Source organism: Oncorhynchus gorbuscha, unplaced genomic scaffold (assembly GCF_021184085.1).
Source record: "Oncorhynchus gorbuscha isolate QuinsamMale2020 ecotype Even-year unplaced genomic scaffold, OgorEven_v1.0 Un_scaffold_756, whole genome shotgun sequence".
NCBI classification, from domain to species: Eukaryota; Metazoa; Chordata; class Actinopteri; order Salmoniformes; family Salmonidae; genus Oncorhynchus; species Oncorhynchus gorbuscha.
The window spans coordinates 42652-55000 of NW_025745796.1; the positions used below are offsets into that span (position 1 = coordinate 42652).

General features: G+C 43.1%; 1 pseudogene; it reads left to right on the top strand.

Annotated features, from left to right (window-relative positions):
* The window catches only part of LOC124020060, a 30726-nt pseudogene that overhangs the window by 17877 nt on the left and 500 nt on the right, over positions 1-12349 (top strand).

Consider the following 12349-nt stretch of genomic DNA (forward strand, 5'->3'; position numbering starts at 1 on the left):
AGAATAATACTGCTAGTAAATAGATATCAATAATATTAATAATACTGCGACTCCCCCAGGCACACACAACCTCTGTCCACCCTCTCTACTGCGACCCCCAGGCACACACAACCTCTGTTCACCCTCTCTACTGCGACCCCCAGGCACACACAACCTCTGTTCACCCTCTCTACTGCGACCCCCAGGCACACACAACCTCTGTTCACCCTCTCTACTGCGACCCCCCCAGGCACACACAACCTCTGTTCACCCTCTCTACTGCGACCCCCAGGCACACACAACCTCTGTTCACCCTCTCTACTGCGACCCCCAGGCACACACAACCTCTGTCCACCCTCTCTACTGCGACCCCCAGGCACACACAACCTCTGTCCACCCTCTCTACTGCGACCCCCCCAGGCACACACAACCTCTGTCCACCCTCTCTACTGCGACCCCCAGGCACACACAACCTCTGTCCACCCTCTCTACTGCGACCCCCAGGCACACACAACCTCTGTCCACCCTCTCTACTGCGACCCCCAGGCACACACAACCTCTGTCCACCCTCTCTACTGCGACCCCCAGGCACACACAACCTCTGTCCACCATCTCTACTGCGACCCCCAGGCACACACAACCTCTGTCCACCCTCTCTACTGCGACCCCCAGGCACACACAACCTCTGTCCACCCTCTCTACTGCGACCCCCAGGCACACACAACCTCTGTCCACCCTCTCTACTGCGACCCCCAGGCACACACAACCTCTGTCCACCCTCTCTACTGCGACCCCCCCAGGCACACACAACCTCTGTCCACCCTCTCTACTGCGACCCCCAGGCACACACAACCTCTGTCCACCCTCTCTACTGCGACCCCCAGGCACACACAACCTCTGTCCACCCTCTCTACTGCGACCCCAGGCACACACAACCTCTGTCCACCCTCTCTCCACAGAGGTTACGTGTGCCTGGGGGTCGCAGTAGAGAACTAACATTTGGAACTAACATTTGGAACTAACATTTAGAACTAACATTTAGAACTAACATTTAGAACTAACATTTAGAACTAACATTTGGAACTAACATTTAGAACTAACATTTGGAACTAACATTTAGAACTAACATTTAGAACTAACATTTAGAACTAACATTTAGAACTAACATTTGGAACTAACATTTAGAACTAACATTTAGAACTAACATTTGGAACTAACATTTAGAACTAACATTTGGAACCAACATTTGGAACTAACATTTGGAACTAACATTTGGAACTAACATTTAGAACTAACATTTAGAACTAACATTTGGAACTAACATTTAGAACTAACATTTAGAACTAACATTTGGAACTAACATTTGGAACTAACATTTAGAACTAACATTTAGAACTAACATTTAGAACTAACATTTAGAACTAACATTTGGAACAAACATTTGGAACTAACATTTAGAACTAACATTCAGAACTAACATTTGGAACCAACATTTAGAACCAACATTTGGAACTAACATTTAGAACTAACATTTGGAACAAACATTTGGAACTAACATTTAGAACTAACATTTGGAACAAACATTTGGAACTAACATTTAGAACTAACATTCAGAACTAACATTTGGAACCAACATTTAGAACTAACATTTTGAAACATAAAACAACACAATCTGGTGAAAGAGAGAAAGCAGAGCCGAGGTTCATGACCTGTTGTGTTCTACAGGTGACTGAAGCTAAGTGGTGCTATGAAAGCCAGGTGTGGAGACTGTCACTGTGTGGACAGAATGGCTGTGAGACTTGGACTGGGGACAGGATATGGCTGGCTACAGGATGCAAACTGGATGTCAACCAAGACCCTATGCTCTCTTCTGTCATCAAGGAATTCCCTATTCAGGTGTGCTGCTATCATATCATATCTCAACCTCTGCAAGAATCTGTCATGTATCTTTAATCAAATCTGTGTCCACAAAATGACTATACTTCTATACTATACGACAGTGGTGTAAAGTACTTAAGGAAAAATACTTTAAAGTACTAGTTAAGTAGTTTTTTGGTGTATGTGTACTTTACTATTTTACTATTTATATTGTTTTACTACTTTTACTTTTACTTTACTTACATTCCTTAAGAAAATATTGTACTTTTTACTCCATACATTTTCCTTGACACCCAAAAGTACTTAGGACAGGAGAATAGTCCAATTCAAGCACTTATCAACCGAACATCCCTGGTCATCCCTACTGCCTCTTATCTGGAGGACTCACTAAACAGAGAACATCCCTGGTCATCCCTACTGCCTCTGATCTGACAGACTCACTAAACAGAGAACATCCCTGGTCATCCCTACTGCCTCTTATCTGGAGGACTCACTAAACAGAGAACATCCCTGGTCATCTCTACTGCCTCTGATCTGGCAGACTCACTAAACAGAGAACATCCCTGCTCATCCCTACTGCCTCTGATCTGGAGGACTCACTAAACAGAGAACATCCCTGGTCATCCCTACTGCCTCTGATCTGGCGGACTCACTAAACAGAGAACATCCCTGGTCATCCCTACTGCCTCTGATCTGGCAGACTCACTAAACAGAGAACATCCCTGGTCATCTCTACAGCCTCTGATCTGGTGGACTCACTAAACAGAGAACATCCCTGGTCATCTCTACAGCCTCTGATCTGGCGGACTCACTAAACAGAGAACATCCCTGGTCATCTCTACAGCCTCTGATCTGGGGGACTCACTAAACAGAGAACATCCCTGGTCATCTCTACTGCCTCTGATCTGGCAGACTCACTAAACAGAGAACATCCCTGGTCATCTCTACAGCCTCTGATCTGGTGGACTCACTAAACAGAGTACATCCCTGGTCATCCCTACAGCCTCTGATCTGGTGGACTCACTAAACAGAGTACATCCCTGGTCATCTCTACAGCCTCTGATCTGACTCACTAAACAGAGTACATCCCTGGTCATCCCTACAGCCTCTGATCTGGTGGACTCACTAAACAGAGAACATCCCTGGTCATCTCTACTGCCTCTGATCTGGTGGACTCACTAAACAGAGAACATCCCTGGTCATCTCTACTGCCTCTGATCTGGCAGACTCACTAAACAGAGAACATCCCTGGTCATCCCTACTGCCTCTGATCTGGAGGACTCACTAAACAGAGAACATCCCTGGTCATCCCTACTGCCTCTGATCTGGCGGACTCACTAAACAGAGAACATCCCTGGTCATCCCTACTGCCTCTGATCTGGCAGACTCAATAAACAGAGAACATCCCTGGTCATCTCTACAGCCTCTGATCTGACAGACTCACTAAACAGAGAACATCCCTGGTCATCTCTACTGCCTCTGATCAGACTCACTAAACAGAGAACATCCCTGGTCATCCCTACAGCCTCTGATCTGGAGGACTCAATAAACAGAGAACATCCCTGGTCATCTCTACTGCCTCTGATCTGGTGGACTCACTAAACAGAGAACATCCCTGGTCATCCCTACAGCCTCTGATCTGGTGGACTCACTAAACAGAGTACATCCCTGGTCATCCCTACAGCCTCTGATCTGGTGGACTCACTAAACAGAGTACATCCCTGGTCATCTCTACAGCCTCTGATCTGACTCACTAAACAGAGTACATCCCTGGTCATCCCTACAGCCTCTGATCTGGTGGACTCACTAAACAGAGAACATCCCTGGTCATCTCTACTGCCTCTGATCTGGTGGACTCACTAAACAGAGAACATCCCTGGTCATCTCTACTGCCTCTGATCTGGCAGACTCACTAAACAGAGAACATCCCTGGTCATCCCTACTGCCTCTGATCTGGAGGACTCACTAAACAGAGAACATCCCTGGTCATCCCTACTGCCTCTGATCTGGCGGACTCACTAAACAGAGAACATCCCTGGTCATCCCTACTGCCTCTGATCTGGCAGACTCAATAAACAGAGAAAATCCCTGGTCATCTCTACAGCCTCTGATCTGACAGACTCACTAAACAGAGAACATCCCTGGTCATCTCTACTGCCTCTGATCAGACTCACTAAACATAGAACATCCCTGGTCATCCCTACAGCCTCTGATCTGGAGGACTCAATAAACAGAGAACATCCCTGGTCATCCCTACAGCCTCTGATCTGGAGGACTCAATAAACAGAGAACATCCCTGGTCATCCCTACAGCCTCTGATCTGGAGGACTCAATAAACAGAGAACATCCCTGGTCATCTCTACTGCCTCTGATCTGACAGACTCACTAAACAGAGAACATCCCTGGTCATCTCTACTGCCTCTGTTCTGACTCACTAAACAGAGAACATCCCTGGTCATCTCTACAGCCTCTGATCTGACTCACTAAACAGAGAACATCCCTGGTCATCTCTACTGCCTCTGTTCTGACTCACTAAACAGAGAACATCCCTGGTCATCCCTACTGCCTCTGATCTGACAGACTCACTAAACAGAGAACATCCCTGGTCATCCCTACTGCCTCTTATCTGGAGGACTCACTAAACAGAGAACATCCCTGGTCATCTCTACTGCCTCTGATCTGGCAGACTCACTAAACAGAGAACATCCCTGCTCATCCCTACTGCCTCTGATCTGGAGGACTCACTAAACAGAGAACATCCCTGGTCATCCCTACTGCCTCTGATCTGGCGGACTCACTAAACAGAGAACATCCCTGGTCATCCCTACTGCCTCTGATCTGGCAGACCCACTAAACAGAGAACATCCCTGGTCATCTCTACAGCCTCTGATCTGGTGGACTCACTAAACAGAGAACATCCCTGGTCATCTCTACAGCCTCTGATCTGGCGGACTCACTAAACAGAGAACATCCCTGGTCATCTCTACAGCCTCTGATCTGGGGGACTCACTAAACAGAGAACATCCCTGGTCATCTCTACAGCCTCTGATCTGGCAGACTCACTAAACAGAGAACATCCCTGGTCATCTCTACAGCCTCTGATCTGACAGACTCACTAAACAGAGAACATCCCTGGTCATCCCTACTGCCTCTTTTCTGGCAGACTCACTAAACAGAGAACATCCCTGGTCATCCCTACAGCCTCTGATCTGGTGGACTCACTAAACAGAGAACATCCCTGGTCATCTCTACTGCCTCTGATCTGGTGGACTCACTAAACAGAGAACATCCCTGGTCATCCCTACAGCCTCTGATCTGGTGGACTCACTAAACAGAGTACATCCCTGGTCATCCCTACAGCCTCTGATCTGGTGGACTCACTAAACAGAGTACATCCCTGGTCATCTCTACAGCCTCTGATCTGACTCACTAAACAGAGTACATCCCTGGTCATCCCTACAGCCTCTGATCTGGTGGACTCACTAAACAGAGAACATCCCTGGTCATCTCTACTGCCTCTGATCTGGCAGACTCACTAAACAGAGAACATCCCTGGTCATCCCTACTGCCTCTGATCTGGAGGACTCACTAAACAGAGAACATCCCTGGTCATCCCTACTGCCTCTGATCTGGCAGACTCACTAAACAGAGAACATCCCTGGTCATCCCTACTGCCTCTGATCTGGCAGACTCAATAAACAGAGAACATCCCTGGTCATCTCTACAGCCTCTGATCTGACAGACTCACTAAACAGAGAACATCCCTGGTCATCTCTACTGCCTCTGATCAGACTCACTAAACAGAGAACATCCCTGGTCATCCCTACAGCCTCTGATCTGGAGGACTCACTAAACAGAGAACATCCCTGGTCATCTCTACTGCCTCTGATCTGGTGGACTCACTAAACAGAGAACATCCCTGGTCATCCCTACAGCCTCTGATCTGGTGGACTCACTAAACAGAGTACATCCCTGGTCATCCCTACAGCCTCTGATCTGGTGGACTCACTAAACAGAGTACATCCCTGGTCATCTCTACAGCCTCTGATCTGACTCACTAAACAGAGTACATCCCTGGTCATCCCTACAGCCTCTGATCTGGTGGACTCACTAAACAGAGAACATCCCTGGTCATCTCTACTGCCTCTGATCTGGTGGACTCACTAAACAGAGAACATCCCTGGTCATCTCTACTGCCTCTGATCTGGCAGACTCACTAAACAGAGAACATCCCTGGTCATCCCTACTGCCTCTGATCTGGAGGACTCACTAAACAGAGAACATCCCTGGTCATCCCTACTGCCTCTGATCTGGCGGACTCACTAAACAGAGAACATCCCTGGTCATCCCTACTGCCTCTGATCTGGCAGACTCAATAAACAGAGAACATCCCTGGTCATCTCTACAGCCTCTGATCTGACAGACTCACTAAACAGAGAACATCCCTGGTCATCTCTACTGCCTCTGATCAGACTCACTAAACAGAGAACATCCCTGGTCATCCCTACAGCCTCTGATCTGGAGGACTCAATAAACAGAGAACATCCCTGGTCATCTCTACTGCCTCTGATCTGGTGGACTCACTAAACAGAGAACATCCCTGGTCATCCCTACAGCCTCTGATCTGGTGGACTCACTAAACAGAGTACATCCCTGGTCATCCCTACAGCCTCTGATCTGGTGGACTCACTAAACAGAGTACATCCCTGGTCATCTCTACAGCCTCTGATCTGACTCACTAAACAGAGTACATCCCTGGTCATCCCTACAGCCTCTGATCTGGTGGACTCACTAAACAGAGAACATCCCTGGTCATCTCTACTGCCTCTGATCTGGTGGACTCACTAAACAGAGAACATCCCTGGTCATCTCTACTGCCTCTGATCTGGCAGACTCACTAAACAGAGAACATCCCTGGTCATCCCTACTGCCTCTGATCTGGAGGACTCACTAAACAGAGAACATCCCTGGTCATCCCTACTGCCTCTGATCTGGCGGACTCACTAAACAGAGAACATCCCTGGTCATCCCTACTGCCTCTGATCTGGCAGACTCAATAAACAGAGAAATCCCTGGTCATCTCTACAGCCTCTGATCTGACAGACTCACTAAACAGAGAACATCCCTGGTCATCTCTACTGCCTCTGATCAGACTCACTAAACATAGAACATCCCTGGTCATCCCTACAGCCTCTGATCTGGAGGACTCAATAAACAGAGAACATCCCTGGTCATCTCTACTGCCTCTGATCTGGTGGACTCACTAAACAGAGAACATCCCTGGTCATCCCTACAGCCTCTGATCTGGTGGACTCACTAAACAGAGTACATCCCTGGTCATCCCTACAGCCTCTGATCTGGTGGACTCACTAAACAGAGTACAGCCCTGGTCATCTCTACAGCCTCTGATCTGACTCACTAAACAGAGTACATCCCTGGTCATCCCTACAGCCTCTGATCTGGTGGACTCACTAAACAGAGAACATCCCTGGTCATCTCTACTGCCTCTGATCTGGTGGACTCACTAAACAGAGAACATCCCTGGTCATCTCTACTGCCTCTGATCTGGCAGACTCACTAAACAGAGAACATCCCTGGTCATCCCTACTGCCTCTGATCTGGAGGACTCACTAAACAGAGAACATCCCTGGTCATCCCTACTGCCTCTGATCTGGCGGACTCACTAAACAGAGAACATCCCTGGTCATCCCTACTGCCTCTGATCTGGCAGACTCAATAAACAGAGAAAATCCCTGGTCATCTCTACAGCCTCTGATCTGACAGACTCACTAAACAGAGAACATCCCTGGTCATCTCTACTGCCTCTGATCAGACTCACTAAACATAGAACATCCCTGGTCATCCCTACAGCCTCTGATCTGGAGGACTCAATAAACAGAGAACATCCCTGGTCATCCCTACAGCCTCTGATCTGGAGGACTCAATAAACAGAGAACATCCCTGGTCATCTCTACTGCCTCTGATCTGACAGACTCACTAAACAGAGAACATCCCTGGTCATCTCTACTGCCTCTGTTCTGACTCACTAAACAGAGTACATCCCTGGTCATCCCTACTGCCTCTGATCAGACTCACTAAACAGAGAACATCCCTGGTCATCTCTACTGCCTCTGATCTGACAGACTCACTAAACAGAGAACATCCCTGGTCATCTCTACTGCCTCTGATCTGACTCACTAAACAGAGTACATCCCTGGTCATCTCTACAGCCTCTGATCTGGAGGACTCACTAAACAGAGAACATCCCTGGTCATCTCTACTGCCTCTGTTCTGACTCACTAAACAGAGAACATCCCTGGTCATCTCTACAGCCTCTGATCTGACTCACTAAACAGAGAACATCCCTGGTCATCTCTACTGCCTCTGTTCTGACTCACTAAACAGAGAACATCCCTGGTCATCTCTACTGCCTCTGTTCTGACTCACTAAACAGAGAACATCCCTGGTCATCTCTACTGCCTCTGTTCTGACTCACTAAACAGAGAACATCCCTGGTCATCTCTACTGCCTCTGATCTGGCAGACTCACTAAACAGAGAACATCCCTGGTCGACTCTACTGCCTCTGATCTGACTCACTAAACAGAGAACATCCCTGGTCGTCTCTACTGCCTCTGATCTGGTGGAGTCACTAAACAGAGAACATCCCTGGTCGACTCTACAGCCTCTGATCTGACAGACTCAATAAACAGAGAACATCCCTGGTCATCTCTACTGCCTCTGATCTGACTCACTAAACACACATGCTTTGTTTGTAAATTATAACTGAATGTTGGACAAGAAAATGGTGCCATCTGGTTTGCTTAATATAAGGAATTTAGAAGGATTTACACTTTTACTTTTGATACTTAAGTATATTTTAAACCAAATACTTGTATACCGTTACTCAAGTAGATTTTACTGGGTGACTTTTACTTTTACTTGAGTCATTTTCTATTAAGGTATCTTTACTTTTACTCAAGTATGATAGTTGGGTACTTTTTCCACCACCGCTATACCACCATACTATACTAATATAGACTACTACTATACCACCATACTATACTAATATAGACTACTACTATACCACCATACTATACTAATATAGACTACTACTATACCACCATACTATACTAATATATGCTACTACTATACTATACCACCATACTATACTAATATAGACTACTACTATACCACCATACTATACTAATATAGACTACTCCTATACCACCATACTATACTAATATAGACTACTACTATACCACCATACTATACTAATATATGCTACTACTATACTATACCACCATACTATACTAATATATGCTACTACTATACTATACCACCATACTATACTAACATATGCTACTACTATACCACCATACTATACTAACATATGCTACTACTATACTATACCACCATACTATACTAACATATGCTACTACTATACCACCATACTATACTAATATATGCTACTACTATACTATACCACCATACTATACTAATATATGCTACTACTATACTATACCACCATACTATACTAACATATGCTACTACTATACCACCATACTATACTAATATACGCTACTACTATACTATACCACCATACTATACTAACATATGCTACTACTATACCACCATACTATACTAATATATGCTACTACTATACTATACCACCATACTACACTAATATATGCTAATACTATACTAATATAGGCTACTACTATACTATACCACCAACTATACTAACATATGCTACTACTATACCACCATACTATACTAATATATGCTACTACTATACTATACCACCATACTATACTAATATATGCTAATACTATACTAATATAGGCTACTACTATACTATACCACCATACTATACTAACATATGCTACTACTATACCACCATACTACACTAATATATGCTACTACTATACTATACCACCATACTACACTAATATATGCTACTACTATACTATACCACCATACTATACTAATATAGACTACTACTATACCACCATACTATACTAATATAGACTACTACTATACTATACCACCATACTATACTAATATAGACTACTACTATACTATACCACCATACTATACTAATATATGCTACTACTATACTATACCACCATACTATACTAATATAGACTACTACTATACCACCATACTATACTAATATATGCTACTACTATACTATACCACCATACTATACTAACATATGCTACTACTATACTATACCACCATACTATACTAATATAGGCTAATACTATACTAATATAGGCTACTACTATACTATACCACCAACTATACAATAATACTATACTACTATACCACTATACTATGGGGTACTGCCATACTATACTATACCACCATACTACCATTCTATATTATAATACTATACCACCATACTATACTATAATACTATACTACTATACTATGGGGTACTACCATACTATACTACTATGGTATGGGCTACTACAATACTATACTATAGGCTACTACTGTACGACGATACTATACTACTATAGGCTACTGCTATACTATGGTACGATACTATAGGCTACTCCTAGACTACACTACTATACTATAGGTGACTACTACACTATGCTAATACACCCCACTACTATAGGCTATTACTATACTATACCATACTACACTACTATACTATTATATTATAGGCTACTACTATAATACTATAGGCTACTACTATTTTATACTACCATGCTATATGCTACTACACTACTATACTATTATATTATGGGCTATTACTATACTACCATGATATATGCTACTATTATGCTATACTACTATAATATAGGCTGCTACTATACTAAACCACTATACTATAGGCTACCTCTATACTATACTTCTATACTATAGGCTACTACTATACTAATATAATATAGGCTACTATACTGTAGGCTACTACTATACACATATACTATCATAATATAGGCTACTACTATACTATACTATTATAAGCTACTACTATAATATAGGCTACTACTATACTATGCCACAATACACCTATACTATCGGCTACTACTATACTATACTACTTTAATATACTACTATAGGCTACTACTATAATACTATACTACTATAGGCTACTACTATGCTACTATACTACTATAGGCTACTATTATACTATACTTTAGGCTACTACTAGGCAACTATACTATACTACTATAGCCTACTACAATACTATACCATAATACTATAAGCTCCTACTATACTATGCCAGACTATGCCATACTATACTACTATAGGCTACTACTATACTATACTATGGGCTACTGCTATACTAAGCTACTATACTATAGGCTAATACTATACTTCTCTACTATACTATAGGCTACTACTATACCATACCACTCTAGGCTATTACTATACTATACTACCATACTACTATACGACACTGTTATACTATAGGCTACTACTACACCATACCATACTATACTAACATGTTACACTATAGGCTACGACTGTGCTATACTACTATAGGCTACTACTATACTATACACCTATAGGCACTACTATACTATACAACTATAGGCTACTACTACACTATAGGCTGCTACTATACGCCTATAGGCTACTACTATACTATACTACTATACTATAGGTTACAACTATACTGTGCTACTATACTATACTACTATAGGCTACTACTATACTATAGTACTATATGCTACTACTATACTATAGGCTTCTCCTATACTATTGTAGGCTCCTACTATTCTATAATACTATAGGCTACTACTATACTATAGGTTCCTACTATACTATAATAATATAGGCTGCTACTATACTGCTGTGGGCTACTACTAGACTACTAGACTATTACTACGCTTTGGATAAAAGCGTCTGCTAAATTGCATATATTACTACTATACTACTATACTACTATATTACTATACTATAGGCGGCTACTATACTGATGTGGGCTACTACTATACTACTATAGGCTACTACTATACTATAGGCTGCTACTATACTACTATTGGCTACTACTATACTACTGTAGGCTGCTACTATACTGCTATACTATAGGCTGCTACTATACTACAATGAGCTACTATACTATACTATACTATACTATACTATACTATACTATACTATACTATACTATACTATACTATACTATACTATACTATAGATGGCTACTGTACTACTATAGACTACTATTATACTACTATACTATGTTATACCACTATACTACAGTCACCTGCATTTGATCCAAGTCTAATTACAGCGTATCTCAACTTTAGGTCCTGGATGGCTGGCCTTGTATATCTGAGAGTTTGCAGTGGGCTCCAGGCTGTCCTCTGTACCTGATGGGACAGTACACAGCACTTCAGGTATGTTGGTATTTTTTTGCTAATCACACAATGAAAATATGTTGTAGAAATAATAGAATGGAATGTCAGGGGAGAATATTTCATTCATTCATATTGCTGGGAATTTGTCAAAGCATTGACAGACACAAGTAAT